General features: G+C 42.4%; 1 protein-coding gene and 2 long non-coding RNA genes across 3 annotated transcripts in view; 1 reads left to right on the top strand and 2 right to left on the bottom strand.

Annotated features, from left to right (window-relative positions):
• LOC108360028 (uncharacterized) overlaps positions 1–17,039 on the bottom strand; it is a 165,562-nt gene that overhangs the window by 31,612 nt on the left and 116,911 nt on the right. The gene's annotated exons all lie outside the window — the stretch shown is intronic.
• Positions 431–1,176, top strand: LOC108360030 (uncharacterized). The gene is made up of 2 exons (XR_001847034.1): positions 431–513; positions 582–1,176. It is a non-coding gene; the product is annotated as an uncharacterized LOC108360030 (long non-coding RNA).
• LOC108360032 (uncharacterized) lies at positions 801–6,763 on the bottom strand. Its single transcript, XR_001847036.1, has 3 exons — positions 6,753–6,763; positions 2,301–2,305; positions 801–884 (listed from the first exon to the last, which is right to left on the bottom strand). It is a non-coding gene; the product is annotated as an uncharacterized LOC108360032 (long non-coding RNA).

Raw genomic sequence — 17,039 nt, 5'->3', positions numbered from 1 at the left:
ATTCCAATCGGTGTCTTCACTTGTTTTTTAGATATATTTATCGAAGTGTAAGTCATATTTTATCATCTCTAATATGCTAGTTGGGATTTATTGCCAATTGGCTGGCCAAATTAAAATATAATAATATAATAAGAAAATGAAAGAAAAACNGCTGGCCAAATTAAAATATAAATAAACGATAAAGGTTCCTAATAATAAGAAAATGAAAGAAAAATATTTTGGTTTTGTTTTTTCTTAGCGAAACTGTAAACAAAGGATGAAAGAATTGTCAACGAAAACTCTAACAGCCGGTGCGAACAGCTTACAGCACACAATCCCAAAACTCGTTTTCAAAGTATTTTCGTTGTCGGTCCGAACATGGTATAACACTATCTTGTGCAAATTCGCCTTGCTAGTGATAAATATCTGTAAAGAAACAAAGCGGCCGCGTGGTGTATTCAATATTCATTTTTTGGTGAATTCTTTGGACAATTGTCAATTGCCCACAGAAATTATCAGGAATTGCGGAAAGAGGTAATTTTGTAAACAAACATTCTTATTATATTATCAAGAGATAATTGCTATTTTTTCTTATTTTTCAGATATCCAGCTTATAGGCAGAGTCAGCAGCATACGTGGCGATTTTCGGGAAAAAGTTTTCGTAGCGTTTTTGATGTTTTTTGGTTTTGTTGACATCGTCTTCAACCTCTTCATAGTGATTTTTCAGCGACTTGATGTATTTTCTGCAGCGATTTAAACTATAAATTTTGATTTATTACGAATATATGATATAAATGAAGTGCTTTGTGATTTGAACAAGTTTGTGCGTTGGTTTGGGTTGCAAAGAGGCGTAAATTTGCGTGGAAAGTGGGTGCACTTTTGTGGTCAGAAAAAATCGAACTGTGCTGATGCTACTTGGTTGCAAAACACTTTCATTTTTATTCAGTTTCAGTTATTATATTTGATGATAAATGCCAATATAATCGCACTCAACCTCCACACATTTTTCGTCTTATTTGTTTGTTTTCATTCTTAGGTTTTGTACTTAAAATGACGATATGTATACTAAACCCTACCCTGTTTATTTATGTATTTATCATTAAGAATTTTCCATTAAAATAGATACAGTTCAGTGTCTAACAAAATACATATGTATGTATAAAAACGGAGATAATAAAATGAATGTTTTTAACTTAAGTGTTGTATTTTTTATTTGAATGAAGGAATAAAATGTATACGGGGTTACAAAGTGTGAATTAAAGGAAAGAATACGCCTTTTTTAGCATTAAAAAACTGGTTATTCTGGCTACATTCCGGATCATATGGATGTAAACAAACAAGTTTACATTTTATATCATCTGCGGAATATTCCTTCAGTATCTCCATTTCAATGGCTGTGGAATAAATATTTAAATGGCGAGATGAGAAGGGACTGGTATTAAAATCGGCATATCGCCGAATGCTTAATGACATTTGTCAACGTTGAGTAATTTGTGAACCAAATAAAAAGCGTGGTGCATTTTAGGAGCTGGTGCAGTTTTCGTACTAATCTCAATGAATCAATAGTACCAAAACGTTAAAGGCAGAATTTTGATTTGAGAAGAAGTACTGGCGGGATGACAAATACACCAAAACATTATTTTTTTTTAATCTTAACACATATGTACCAAAATTCATAAATATACACCAAGTTATACACCAGTGTGCTACTTGAGTTAGCATCAATTGAAACCCATCAGCATAAATACATACATATATACATATAATAATTTTAAGAATTACTTCAATATTACCTTCAAAGAATTTTAATTGCATTCGCATCTTATATGTACATATACATAAATACATATGGACCGGAGCGAATACCTCATAAAGGAAACTAAGTAAATAAATTGAAAGAGATGTCTTATGAAATTGTTTTATACATTTTTTTGTTTTTATTCGCCCAATGTTTTTGTGCGTTTAGTTTCTTATTTAAATATTTAATTCTAAAAATCATGGGGCACTTATAAAAAAATAGTTTAATGTTTTCATCTACATTGTATGTATGTATATCAGTGTAAATCTAGGTCCTGACGTGCTTATGTATGCAGAATTTTGTAAGAAACTACTTATTTCTTGCAGCCTCAATAGATGATATCGTCACTTCTGAACTTTCGTGTTCTTCAGGCATTTCAGGCACAGGAACCTCCCAGGGCATGGGAACTGCACCTGGGTATAAACGCATGCGCTTAAAAATATTTGCCTGCAATGGGCAAGTAACAAAATAATTCGCGTTGAAATGCTTTTCACAGATTAAACACCGCAGCTGTTCTCCCAACGAAGTCTTCTAACTTCGCAACTAGGCGCCTTAAAGTATCGCACCACTTTAACGTTTTGGCTCTTATCACACACAGCGCAACGCTCGTGGTTCCTGCTCCTTTTGTATATCGCTAGCTTGGAGTCCACTTTTTATGAAAGCTCATATTTTGATACAGGAGGCTAGAGAAATGAAAAATGCATCATTTTGAAAAAGATAAAGGTCCTTGTTTTATGTTTTCTCGTTTACAATCAATGAAAGGGAAATTTGCCAAGTCCAAAAAATACTCCGAAAATTCGATAAGGCCAAAATAGTACAAACTCTTTTAATAAAGATCGAATCCCTCGGATACGTATGGAGTTTTGCTTTGCTTTAAACTGGCAAAATGTTGTATTCAAATTTTTGCGAAAAACTTGAAGAAAATGGATAAAATAAGTTTTTTCCTCTAATGGACAATTTTTAAATTGGGGCTTAGCAACTTTTCACTCTAAGCTAGCGATATGTATCTATAAATGTAGTAAAATAGTTTTTAAAATTGTTAGTTTCAGTCTTTATTACACGCACAGATATACATATATAACTTTACACACAATTATTTGCGAGAATCAATATATCGCGAGCTAGGCTTGAAGTCGGTTGATTTTACAGTGATCCTTCTGTCCGGTTGTTCATCTTGTCGAAGTCTAGTTTGGGGTGTGTTCAGTGCCGTCCGATCGTTCATCCTGAGTCCTGTACGCATGGTTGCATTTGTCGGCAATGATGTGTCTGTCAGGTCTGTTCTAGTACCAAGTCATTCCAATCCTACATTCGGCCATCCTGCGCGATCATTCGGCCTCGGAGGACGGATTCCATATTTTCATGAATTCGGCGACTGTAATGGGGCGGTTTGGGCCTTCGTGGTCCCCGATCTTCTTGACGGTGTATAGCCCGCATCTCATTCTCTTCACGATCTTGTACGGTTCAAGATATTTAGGTTTCAGTTTCAACCCAGACCCGTATTGCGTTCGCTTGTTGGCTACTAGCTCGTCTATGGCGTACTCGGTCTCAGCCTGCCGGTGTTTGTCGAACGTTTTGCGGTTCTGCAGCTGCATCTCGGCAATGTTTCTCTCTTTCGACATCTAGTTCGTCGATGAGCTCGTTCTCCAGTAGCTCCTGCAACTGTGGGATTCTCTTCATCGGCATATCCACCCCTGTCAATATCTTGAACGGTGAGGCCTTGACTCAGCTTCGCTATCGTCGGTCGCTCAACCTGCCCGTTACCACGAGGCACTGCCGTCGCTATTAGAAGATGATCGATCCATTCACTCTCGCAGTAATCTTTGAAGAGATTGGAGGTGAAGGCAGCGCCTCTGTCCGTTATTATTCGCCTAGAATTCCTAAAAAGTGCTGACTGCTTCCGCAACCGGTCAGCGACAGCCTCTGCGCCGGTGTTCTTTGTCGGGTTAAGCCAGACGAATTTGGAGAAGGCATCTATTACGACTAAGATGTGGTTGTAGGCTTTCCTAGTCAGCTCCATCGGTCCGACATGGTCAATTTGGAGGGTACTCAGTGGTTTGTCCTCCTAATTTAAGGGGTTCAGGAAGCCTTCCTTCTTGCCGGCCTTGGAATTGGCAACGATGCACTCTATGCAGCTCCTGACGATCTTGACGACCTTTACGTACAGCTGTGGTATGAAGTACGTCTTCTCTATAGCATCTTGCGTCTTCTTTGCTGAGAAGTGGCCTTGGTTATGCGCCACTCGGATGATCTCTTCCTCCATAGCCGACGGCACAACTACAAGCTCCTTTATGGAATCTTTGTAGAGGATGTCGTACTTGACATAAAGGTCGTCGAAACTGTCTTTTTCCAACACTTTTCGCACAGCTCAAATCCAGTCATCCTGCTGCTAGGCCTGTTTCAGATGGTGGCGTAGCGAATCCTCCTAGATCAGGCATGACACTCGGATAAGGGCATCGACGTGACGCATCTTCGTGCCGCTGAGGTGCTCGATCTCGTAGTCGAAACATCGCCCATCGGAATACTCGCAGAGGAGTATCTCGCTTCTTCATCGTCATCGTGAAGGCATTGCAGTCGGTGACGATCTTGAACTTGATTCCCATGAGGTACGTACGAATGCAGTTTCTCCTCGGACGGCTTCGTCTTTCGGCTCATATACTGGATTGGGTGAAGCTCTTGATCGTCGAAGTCTTTCTGCAATTTCTGCTGGCATCGGTATGCACCTCGGTCATCGTCTTGGGGTTATACAGCTTCAAGACTGGCGCCCTGGCTAGAGCTGCTTTAAGTTGCTGGAACGCTGCTACTTGTTCGTCCTGGAGCACATACTTCGAGTCTTTCCTGAGTAGATCGGGGATTGGTGTGGCGATGATAGCGTAGTTCTCGATAAATCTATGGAAGTAGGACGTGAATCCAAGGAATCTTTGTAGAGATATATAATGGTAATGATAATAATTATATACCCCAGAAAACCTATTTCTTCCGTAAAAACTGGCACTTGCTCCGCTTAACGTTTAGGTCATTCGCCTCTGCAACCTCCAACACCAGCTCCAGCTTCTGGATGCCCTCGACTTCATCCTTGGCGGGAATAATCGAGTCATCCATGTATACCACAACCGTTCCGCTACGTACCAGGTCGCTCAAAACCACAGACACGAACCTCGAGAAAACTGCCGTTGAATTGGATATGCCGAATGGTACGTACAAAAACTCAAATTGTCCGTTGTGTGTCACGAAGGACGTGTACCTCCTCGAGTCTGCTTGCACCAGAACATGGAAGAATCCATTTAGGAGGTCGAGCGTGAAAAAAAAACGTTGGCTCCCAGCAGCTGTTCGATAACGTCATCGATCATCGGCATTGGGAAATTATCGCGAACGATATTTTCGTTGAGATGCCTATAATCGCAGCAGAGGTGTTTGCTCCCATCTTTCTTGGCTACGAGAACGACCGGTGATGCGTAGTTTGAGTTTCTCGGCTGTATAATGCCCTCTTTCAGCCATGCTGCTACCTGCTCCTCAACTATTTTACAATCCGCATAGGTCAAACGCGTTGGCCGTTTAAATACTGGAAAATTGTCCGTCAACAGAATCTTCATCTTCACCGGTGATACGGAGTTCTTGGCTGGCATGTAGGCTCCTATCAAACTCCGTACCCTGTCTGCTCGCTTCTTACTTAGATGAAGGGGATCCACCTCGTATTCTGCCTCCTGTTCCGTTCCTGCCGCCACATACATGTTTTCAAACGCCGCTTGCAGCTCGATGATGTGACTCAAAGGTCTCTCTTCGCGAAACTTCACACATCCCGCACCCCGCTCGTATACACTTGCCTTGCCTGGAGTCGCATGGTGATCTCACGATCTGACCACACTTCCCCGCGTTCGAACCATGTCCACTGACACCACCTGGCATCTCGTCATGCCCACGCTCAATTCTAGCCGCGTCTGCTTGTCTAGCACTTTCTCGGAGTCTGCTAGCTGCGTCCTTGATAACTTTGCAGACGAAGTCCAAGCCTCGCTGATCGAGTCTCCAAGACCCTCCTTCACCTGCCTACTGGCGACAACCTCACGCGCCATTGCACCTTCGCATGGATCTGCTCCGTCTCGTCCTGCACCAGCTTAATTTCCGGCTACTGCCTTGCGCTCGAGTGCTTCCTTGCGCCCGCTGGGCTCTGTCGCCTTACTCTTAAACACGGCGCCGTCTTCGCTCACGATGAGATCGACTTGCTTCAGGACGTCATTTCTAATGACCATGGAGTAGCTGAGATCTGGCTCCTTCGTCACATGGAATGTGATGTCCACTGCAATACAATCGATGCGCACGGGTAAACTAAAACCGCCGATTGTGGTCAGCGCGCTGTTCCCGTGCCCACCAATATATGTACGCTTCTCTTCTCTTATTTCGACACCGAGGCCTAGCATCACCAACGTGTCGTTACGCATTAACGAAAGGTCTGACCCCGTGTCAATCAATGCCGAGACTGTTCGGTGCCCTCTGTTACCACACTTGAAACAGGTAATACCCTTACGCGAACAGTGCCAAGCCAAATGTGAACTGTCGCCACAGTTGAAGCAAACAACGCCTTTGCGTGGACAGTTCCGCGCTTGATGTGAGCCATCACCACAGTGGAAACAACGCTTGCTAATCGCGCCGCTACCCGCGGGAACTCTGGTGGAAAATGTAGGTTGCATTTGACTCGCGTTTGTAGGCGCAGATTTATTTGCACGTACTTTCTTGAACATCTTGATTTGGTCCTTCAGCTCCTTGATGTTTCTCGCCTGATGTAAGTTGCTCTTGTTCATCTTGCTGTCTGGGACTCCTTCGATGAAGTATTCCATCAGACTGGTATCGTCCAGGTCAATTGGTTTGCCGATCTCCATCATCGCGTACAAATATTCGCGGAGATTTTCTCCCGGACGCTGACGGCAATTGCGGAGGGTGCGGTGTACCTCGACTGCAAAAACTCGACCTCCAAACTCGGAACGCAGTGCTGATTTTAGCGAATCCCAACTGCACATTCCGTTTTGGCTTCTTACGAAAAATTTTGCCGCGCTCGTTAATAGCTGCTTAGCGTAGATTAGTCTTTGTAGGTCACTCCACTGCCCCGCCGTCGCGTTGTCCTCGAAGTCCCCCAGCCACTGCTCGAAGGTGGGTTGACCAAAAACCGCTAAACTTCGAAAGCGAGTGTTCTATATCGCGGAGCGTGAACATTGGGCGATTAGCCCGGGTTGCTGGAACGCTTCGACCGCTCGCCGCGTCGTTAAAATCGCCACCGTCGTCATCACTAGCGTTCAGGCCAAAGTGTTCGAGGAGTCTGTCTCGTAACGTCGGTTTACATCCACTAGTGTCAAGCCCCAACCCTTCCAATTTTTCCCTCAGTCCTTCTACAGTCAATGCAAAAATTTCGTCGCGGTCCATGTCTACAGAGTTTCAAAATTACTGGTTACAATGTAAAATTTAAATTGATGTAATATTATAAAAATATGTATAGTATACTGAACGATTTGTGAAATAACAACGTATTTAAATTACATGAAATTGCTTTGCTCAAAAGAAACTTATTGACTTAGCTGAGCTACATACGTATGCTTCTTCTCCCTCGCCGCTGTCCAATTACTCGCTGTACTTCACTTGTTAACGTCCCTCGTTGACGGTGCTATCTGGCTCTGGCACCGTTTCGTTGCCGTGTTAAACGCCGCTATGTGCGCCCCTTCGATGCGTGCGTTTGCTGCACCCATTCCTCGTTGACGATGCTACCTGGCTCTGGCACCGTTTCATTGTCGCTTTAAACGCCGCTATGTACGCCGCTTCGATGCGTGCGTTTGCTGAATCCGTCCCTCGTTGACGATACTACCTGGCTATGGCACCGTTTCACTGTCGCATTAAACGTCACTCGATGCGTTTGTCGCTGGACTGCGCACACATCATTTTTGCGCACACTTTCTGTTGCGCGCAAATTGCCGTTGCGCACAATTACTGCTGCGCGCACTTGGATGCCGCGCGCACTTTGACGCTGCGCACACTTGCTGTTGCGCACTGTTCACTACCGCGCACGCTTGTCGTTGCGCGCACTTCACTGTTTAACGGGCTTAGCGGTACCCTCGATTGCTCCTACAGCTTGATGGCTGTACATGGAGCAATGCGTAATATAGTAACTGTATCTTGGGTAACGGTCCACTGAATGGCGTGATACAGTTTTACTATATACGCGTCGAAAGGGGAGATTTTTATGGCTGAAATCGCTCCACAGTCACACACGGTCGAATTCCGCTCAAACGCGTCGCACACACACGTTGCCTGCAGACGTTTTCTATAACACCGGTTTTTTATTAACGTTCAATTTTAGAACGCCTATGTATGTACTCGTTGGTTTGGCCGAGTTGAAATTTTCCACGCAACCGAACTTAACCGTTTGTTAGCGTTACTTCGCGAGTAGCGGTTTGTGTGGCGTGCTCAAATCGCCATTACTTTTTCCAGCTATATTTTCACAAAATGTTTTCTTGCATAGATTTTTTACGTTTAAGAATTCGATTTACTGGTCGTAGGTATCAACTTGTGATTTTAAATTATTAAGTTTTAATTTTCGGCACTGGCTAGCCTATCGCACACACAAGAAACATACATACATATGTATGCACACGCACAAAAAGTTTCGCAAAACACACAGTTCTTTCACATTCACGGAGTGGATTTTATGCCACTTTACGACACCACTTTGTAGTAAAACAGTTTTTTAAATTGTTAGTTTCAGCCTTTATTACACGCACAGATATACATATATAACTTTACACACAATTATTTGCGAGAATCAATATTTCGCGAACTAGGCTTGAAGTCGGTTGATTTTACAGTGATCCTTCTGTCCGGTTGTTCATCTTGTCGAAGTCCAGTTTGGGGTGTGTTCAGTGTCGTCCGATCGTTTATCCTGAGTCCTGTACGCATGGTTGCATTTGTCGGCAATGATGTGTCTGTTAGGTCTGTTCTAGTACCAATTCATTCCAATCCTACATAAATGGATGTGGTCGAAAAACAAAAAAAAAAACACACAATTCTAAACTATCTCGCAGCACGTAATTGAATTTGAACTGAAAAATAGAAAATTCCAACTTGAAAAGGGTTAATAGTTATTCATCATTTGACCTTATAGTCGGTTTCCTTGTTTAATATGCCTTGCGTGATGCTACATATTGTAGTAAAAGAAAACTAAACGGGCGTACCTTGGGCTATTACCGTTTCGATTCTGGTAATCAATTTTATGGTGTACCTTAAATTTTTTTGAAATGTCAGTTAAGCTGCTCTGGCGCTCAAGGCCTCTTATAATACACTTACATCTTATAAATATTATAAATGTGAAAGTTTGTATGTTTGGATGTTTGGGAAATCATCACGCGGAAACGACTGAACGGATTTGCATGAAATTTTGTACGCAGATAGCTTATGGGCGAGATTGGTTAGCTATTTTTTTAAGAGTTGCCACCTGTTAAAAAAAGTTTCATTTATTTAATATGCGGGACCGACTGAATGGATTTGCATGAAAATTTGCACACAGATAGCTTATGACCTGCAGTGGAGAATAGGCTAATTTTTTGGAAGAGTTGCCAACTGTTCAAAAAGTTTAATTAAATTAATACGCGGAAACGACTAAACGGATTTGCATGAAATTTTGCACACAGTTAGCTTATGACCTAGGTTAGAAAGTAGGCTACTTTTTTTAAGAGTTGCCACCTGTTAAAAAAAGTTTCATTTATTTAATATGCGGGACCGACTGAATGGATTTGCATGAAAATTTGCACACAGATAGCTTATGACCTGCAGTGGAGAATAGGCTAATTTTTTGGAAGAGTTGCCAACTGTTCAAAAAGTTTAATTAAATTAATACGCGGAAAAGTCTGCACGGATTTGCATCAAATTTTGCAAGCAGATAGCTTATGACCTAGACTGGAAAATAGGCTAATTTTTTGGAAGAGTTGCCACCTGTTTGAAAACGAAATTTTGCTCAAAGGTAGTTTATGACCTGGATTGAAAAATAGGCTACTTCTTTAACCGGTTTTCCGATCAGGATGAAATTTGTTACAAATTGGAATTTTCATATTACATAAATATTTCTGGAAGTATTTGTGGCAGAGAACTGAAACTTGGTATAGTGATATGTATGTGAAATCAATGTTGGCATTAATCGATTGATGTTTTAATTAGTTTGTTAATTCGATTAAATTCAATCTGATTACAGTTAATCATGATTAATTTTAATCCGACTAAACAGTTAATCGTAACCGCGATTAAAAAATTAATTTTTAATCATTAACTCTTAATTTGATCAAGTAGGTTTGGTGATTAATTAAGTTATGCTGGAATTTCCCTGTGCACACAAAGCAAGTTAATCCGGTATGGCTAAGTCGGGTTTCCTCATCAATCTAAGCAATTTGGTGTGCATTTTCATTAAGATATATACCAACATGGGCGTAGCCAGGTAGGGGCTGGAGGTGCTCGAGCAATATGTATGCGTGTACCATACTCATGGAGAAAAATGAAGGTTATTGGAAAAGGTGGTGTGGCAACTCCCATGCAAATTGATTTTTCTATGCTGTATATCTCTGGAGGTGTTTATTGCAGAGGACTGGAACTTGGCACCGAGATGGGTATACAAAATTAATTCCATACTTATATAGGAGAATTTGCGTTGTTCGAAAAGGGGACATGGTTCCTACCGTACAAATTTACTGTTTTATACTGCTTATCTCTAGAGGTGTTCATGGTAGAGTACTGGGGCTTGGTACTGGGGTATGTAAAATCAATTCTAAATTAATGGAAGAAGATTATAAGAAGGGTTATAAGAAAAAGGGCGTGCCACTTCCTACACAAATTGACTTTTTCTTGCCATATATCCCTGAAAGTGATTGTGGAAGAATACTGGAACTTGGTATGGAGTTGTGTATGCAAAATGTATCAATTGCTCATGGAAAAAATGTGAGTTATTAAAAAAGGAGGCATGTCGCCTCCCATACATACTAAAAACTTCTTAATACATATCTCTGGAAGGATAGAAAATCTCTCGAAGTATTTTAAATTTGTTATGGAGATTTATTTTATAAGTGCCGTACTGACAGAATAAATTTCATTAAATGGAAAAGGGAGAGCCGGGTTCGGCCTTATAATCTAAAGCTCTCTTGAGGCATTTGCTACAGTAATGAGAAGTGGTATTTTATCAAGGCCAGGTTACTAAATTTGAGTTGGAAATATTAGAACCCGCCGTGGCACCTCCAAGAAGGTTACACGTTCACGCGTCGTATACCTGGAACCATTTTAAGGTAAACTTAGAGGGATTGATATCTTTCGTATGCCTAGCGCGCAGACGAGATTTTATAATTTCATAGTTTTAAACGGCCTAAATACCTTAACTCGCTTAAAAAATAACGAGCTATAACGAAATGGGCACAGAAATAAAATCTAACATCATTAAATTATTTTTCCTATTTGTATAAAAGCGCGGGGTAAAACCCGCGGGTATAAGCTAGTACGTATATAAATACGTTTTTATTCAATCTCCGTACACGTACAAATAAACAAGAATGTAACAAAAATATGTGTGCACGCGTTTAAAAATACATTTTTCATAAAAACGCGCTTTAAGCTCTTGTCGTTGAACGGTATCTTAGCCTCAGAACAAAAAAAAAATATTTTGAAAAGGGATTAAAGTGTGTATACCGAAGAGCTAAAGAGCCCAAATACACCGTATATACTGCTCTTCGAACCTCCTAATTTCATTTCTTCTATATATGGATCAAGCATCAACCAATAAGTATTGTACGTGGGGCTTCTTTCGTGATATCAAATCGCGGCTCGGCAATTTGCATTACATTTCGAACAAATTAGATGTGTTATTACCATATATATAATAAAAAGTATAGATAATTTGTTGAATTTTCAATATAATAAAAAAAGGAGTGCAGTGGGGTAAAGTCGTTGCGCTGGGTATGCAGTTACAGTTGCATGGCTATACTCAGTCCCGACTCTTGCGTCCTCGTTCGCGCAATCAGGGCAACGTGAGAAACCCATGTGCAAAATGCCATGTGGGGCCACTCCGACTTATTCGGTTTAAGGGCTCACTGAATCGAGTCTGCAGCGTCTGTCCACCAGTAGGTGCGGCTGCAAGCGGGTGTCTGCTTGGAGCAAGTGGCTCGCTATATAAACGGTATTTCGTTGCGAAACCACCCCCGTCCCAGCAATGGGTTGTGCACTGGGTTTGGGGTCCGCCACGTAAAAGCCACTCCCAGCGAATAAGCAAGGCAAAGCCTCGGATGAGACCCCCCTTATGATGACGACCACCAGGGCATCCACCCGGCTGGTTGATATCATCGTAAGGACAAAAGCTGACATCACCACCATCCAAGAAATGCGTTGGACGGGGCAAGGCAAGCAATTTCTGGGGCCTTGCGACGTCTGCAACAGCTGCCATGTAAAGGAGCGCAAATTCAGAGTTGGATTTGTGGAGGGAGGGAGACTCCGTCGCCGAGTACTGTCGTTCACCCCGGTGGACGAGCGTCTAGCCACAATCCGCATCAAAGCGAGATTCTTCAACATCTCGCTCATCTGCGCCCATGCCCCGACGGAAGAGAAGGAAAAGCGCATCCAAGGATCTCTTCTATGGGCGCTTTGAGCGCACGTACGAGCGCTGCCCCCGTCATGATATCAAAATCGTGCTAGGCGACTTCAATGCCAGGGTGGGCAAAGAAGGGATCTTTGGAACCACCGTCGGAAAATTCAGCCTCCACGACGAAACGTCCGACAACGGATTGAGGCTGATCGACTTCACCGGGGCCCGCAACATGGTAGTATGCAGTACTAGGTTCAAGCATAAAAAGATCCATCAAGCTACGTGGCTGTCTCCGGATCGAAAAACGAGAAACCAAATCGATCATGTTGTTATAGACGGAAGGCGCGCTTCCAGTGTTTTAGACGTCCGCACAACCGAGATACGCACCCGCCTTAACTTCGAAAAGCTGGAATCACAACAGGCAGCCAGCGCTTTCGCTACTCGACTCTCACACCTGCTCTCAGAGAGCACTCTTCAACAAACCGACATATGCGAACAGTGGAACCACATTTCCCGCTCATTAAGTACCACCGCTGAAGAAGTAGTCGGATTTCAGCGAGCCCGAAAGAACAACTGGTACGATGAGGAGTGCCAGGAAGCTGCAGAAAAAAAGGTGCCGCCTACAGGGCCACGCTGCGATCGGGCGCAACGCGCGCTATGTGAGACCGCTATAGGGATCTGAAGGGGGAAGCGAGACGTATTTGCCGCAATAAGAAGAGAGAGGCCGAAATACGTGAGTGCGAAGAGCTTGAAATGCTGGCCGACAGGAAGAATGCCCGAAAATTTTACCAAAGGGTTAGGCGACTTACGGAAGGTTTCAAGACCAGGGCGTACTCCTATAAGAACAATAATGGCGACCTAGTAACCGATGTTCTGAGCGTACTTAAATTGTGGAGGGAACACTTCTCTGCCCTACTAAATGGTAGCAGCACAGAAAGTTGTGGAGAAGAAGAACCCGAGCCCGCAGTCGATGATGACGGAGTCGACGTTCCACCGCCTGACTATGACGAGGTACGTATAGCAATAACGCGACCACAAGAAAGGTGACCATTTGCGCCAACTACCGCGGGATCAGCCTTCTACGCATGGGTTACAAGGTCTTATCGAGATTAATGTGTGAAAGACTGAAGCCCGCCGTCAATGAACTGATTGGGCCTTATCAGCGTGGCTTTAGACCAGGAAAATCCACCATAGACAAGGTATTCACAATACGCCAAATCTTGGAAAAGGCCCGCGAGAAAATGATCGACACTCACCACATATTTGTCGACTTTAAATCCGCTTTCGACAGCACTAAAAAAGGTTGCCTATACGCCGCTATGTCTTAATTTGGCATCCCCGTCAAACTGATACGGCAGTGTAATATGACGTTGAGCAATACCACCAGCTACGTCAGGATTGGGAAAGACCTCTCCGAGCCGGCTCCAAACGGGGCTTCAGACAGGGCGACTCCCTTTCTTGTGACTTCTTTAACCTGGTGTTGGAGAAGATAATAAGTGCTGCAGAACTGAACCGCTCAGGAACAATTTACTACAAAAGCGTGCAAATGCTATCTTATTCCGATGCCACCGATATCATCGTTATCAAAAACTGCGAAGTCTGTTCTGCATTTTCCAAGTTGGATAAGGAAGCAAAGCGAATGGGTCTGGTGGTTAAGCTGATGCCAGATAAAACTTTTTAGCTTTGCGTGACATTTATAACTTTGCCAGCAAAGCGCCAGACGCAAAAGGTATACCATAATGAACGCCAAGAAAACAATTTTGTACTGCTATTTTACTCGTCAAAATTGCTGTGGATTTTATATATTTCGCTTTAAAAAAGTCATCTATGTGATTAAATTTTAGGTTTCTACATGAAAAGTCGAATTTGTACGAAACAAAATAAATATTAAACCGGCTGATTGTCAAAGCGCGCAAAAAGATGGGAGTTGGCCATCTTTTCGTTTCGCGCTGAAGCTTCAACGATCTATGTGGCATGCTTTGTGCATTTTTATACAATTAATCTTATCGGTCAAAGCGAATCTGTCACATAAAGCGCAGCAAAAGTTTTATGTAACATCAACCTTAACGAGGACAAGACGACGTATATCCTGTCATCAAAGAAACAGTCAGCACATTCGCGCCTTGGCACGCACGTCACTGTAGACAGTTACAATTTCGAGAAAGTAGAGAATTTCGTTTACTTGGGAACCAGTATTAACACCGATAATAATGTCAGCATGGAAATCTAACGCAGAAACACTCTTGCCAATAAGTGCTACTTTGGACTGAGTAAATAATTCAGGAGTAAAGTCCTCTCTCGACGTACGAAAACCACGCTCTATAAGTCACTCATCATTCCCGTGCTGGTATATGGCGCAGAAGCATGGACAATGACAACATCCGATGAGGCGGCTCTTGGAGTATTCGAGAGAAACATTTTGCGGAAGATTTACGGGCCTTTACGTGTTGGCGACGGCGAGTACCGCAGACGATGGAACGATGAGCTGTGTGAGCTTTACAACGACGTGGACATAATGCAGCGAATAAAAATACAGCAGCTCCGCTGGCTTGGCCATGTCGTTCGAATGGACACCGACGCTCCAGCTCTAAAAGTATTCAACTCGGAGAGGGAGGCCCTCACTGCGATGTAAAGATCAGGTGGAGAAGGACTTGGCTTTACTTGGCGGTTCCAATTGGCGTCAGTTGGAAGAGAAGGGAGACGACTGGCGTGCTTTGCTGAACTGGGCCAAAATCGCTTAGGCGGTTACAGCGCCAAATAAGGAGAAGAAGAACAACAAAAAATATAGATTAGATTTTCAGGCTTCATCTATTGGACTTTAACCCCCTCAACATAAAAACATGTAAATACTAACGCGATAAATATTGATCCATCAATATTTGGAAATCCATCAATATGGATAACGATCACAATAAATCACAATAAATATTGAACATGTGACAGCGGGCCTACACTGCGATAACTTAAGAGCAGACTGTCCAGCGATATGTGGTTAATTATGTAAGGTACACATTGTCCATCAAGCTTGTTAGTCAAGAATTTATCAGTTTTGACTCACACCTTGTAGCGGTCAAACTATGTATGAGATGAAATCATCATTCAAGCCGCGAAATTCATCAAGCAAAAATGGAGTATAAAAAGATTATGCAGGAATTTACATTGGTCGAACCACCAAATTATTGTTTGATATATATTACCAACACCGGCTAAAGAAAACTCGGATTGCTTAATTATTTTAAGCTCTCTTCTATAAGACGAAAGAATAGTATTTAATTTATTACATATTCAACACTGCATGGTTTTTTGTATTTTTCCATCATATTAAACAATTCTGCATAATATTTTATTTTTCTGTCACGGATCACATACTCTGGGCTAGTTATGTCCCGGAGACAACGTTGCATCTTATAGCAATCTAAAAACTTTTGCAAAAAACCGTTATTCGCGTCCATTTTTAACGTTGCACTGATAACATTGGAGTAGCGCCTGTTGACTAGTTCGGACGTGCTTTTTCTTTTGCTCTGCGCACAAACATAATAAGTTTTAGTTTTCCTTTCGCAAAATGTCTCTCTGTGCTAATTGTATGGCCCAGTGTGGACTTAAAGACAAAATCTTAAATGCGATTTCGGACTTGGATAAGCTGAAAAGCATCTTTGTGTCTTTAATTGAGCCAGCAAGTGATAATTCTATTACACCGCCACCTGCTATCAGTGAGAAAAGAATTATTACGCGTTCAAAATCTAAAATAAGTGACATTGTTGCTGTTCCTATTGCAAAAACACCTAAAGCTACTAATTTCCGTGATTGTGGTGCTGCTGGTACTGTGCCAGCTACTGATGCTGTTGTTGCTGATAATATCGTTTCTGTTGTTCCTGATAATAATACTGGTTTGACTGCTCATACTACTGCTGAAAACATTTCTTCTTTTGCTCCTGTTAATAATACTGGTTTGTCTGCGCCCGCTGCTTCTAAAACCGGTTTTTCTTCGTCTTCGTTTTCTGCTACTGCTTTGNATAATACTAGTTTGTCTGTTCCAGCCGCTTGTAATGCTCCCGGTGCTAGTGAAGGTTTCGCCGCTCCGACGCCTTCGTATGCCGCTGCTGCAGCATTAATACCTGACGCTGCTGGTAACAATACTCCGATACACAATGCACAGTGGTTAACTGTGCCTAAAAAACGCACGCATAATAAACAGAAACCGTTTGTGTTTGGAACTAATGCTAACTCAGAACTTGAAGTTGTGGTTCGCTTAAAATGGCTGTATCTACTGTGAAGACTGAAAGTATCATTGAGTACGTAGCAATGTACGCTGGTATTNTGGTTCGCTTAAAATGGCTGTATCTTTCTTCGTTTGTATCTACTGTGAAGACTGAAAGTATCATTGAGTATGTAGCAAAGTACGCTGGTATTGATAAAGATAAGATGTCTTGCTTTTTGCTTGTCAAGAAAGGTTCCGATTTGAGTGCTCTCAAGCGCGTAAGTTTTAAGCTTGGTGTTCCGGAATGCTATTACGACAAATTGCTTTCGTCGGGTATTTGGCCAGCTAACGTCGCGATCAGGCCTTTCGATTTTTTTCACAAGGACCCTCAAGTGCTGCAAAAGAAATAAAAAAGCAATCTATCTCAAATAGTCGTAAAATTAAAGTCTACTATCAAAATACGTCTGGACTCAGAACGA

The sequence above is a fragment of the Rhagoletis zephyria genome, unplaced genomic scaffold, assembly GCF_001687245.7.
Source record: "Rhagoletis zephyria isolate East Lansing unplaced genomic scaffold, Rhagoletis_zephyria_1.1 Rzeph_scaffold_00505, whole genome shotgun sequence".
NCBI classification, from domain to species: Eukaryota; Metazoa; Arthropoda; class Insecta; order Diptera; family Tephritidae; genus Rhagoletis; species Rhagoletis zephyria.
The sequence above is the reverse complement of the archived record's forward strand: the minus strand, read 5'-3'. Positions and strand labels throughout refer to the sequence as shown.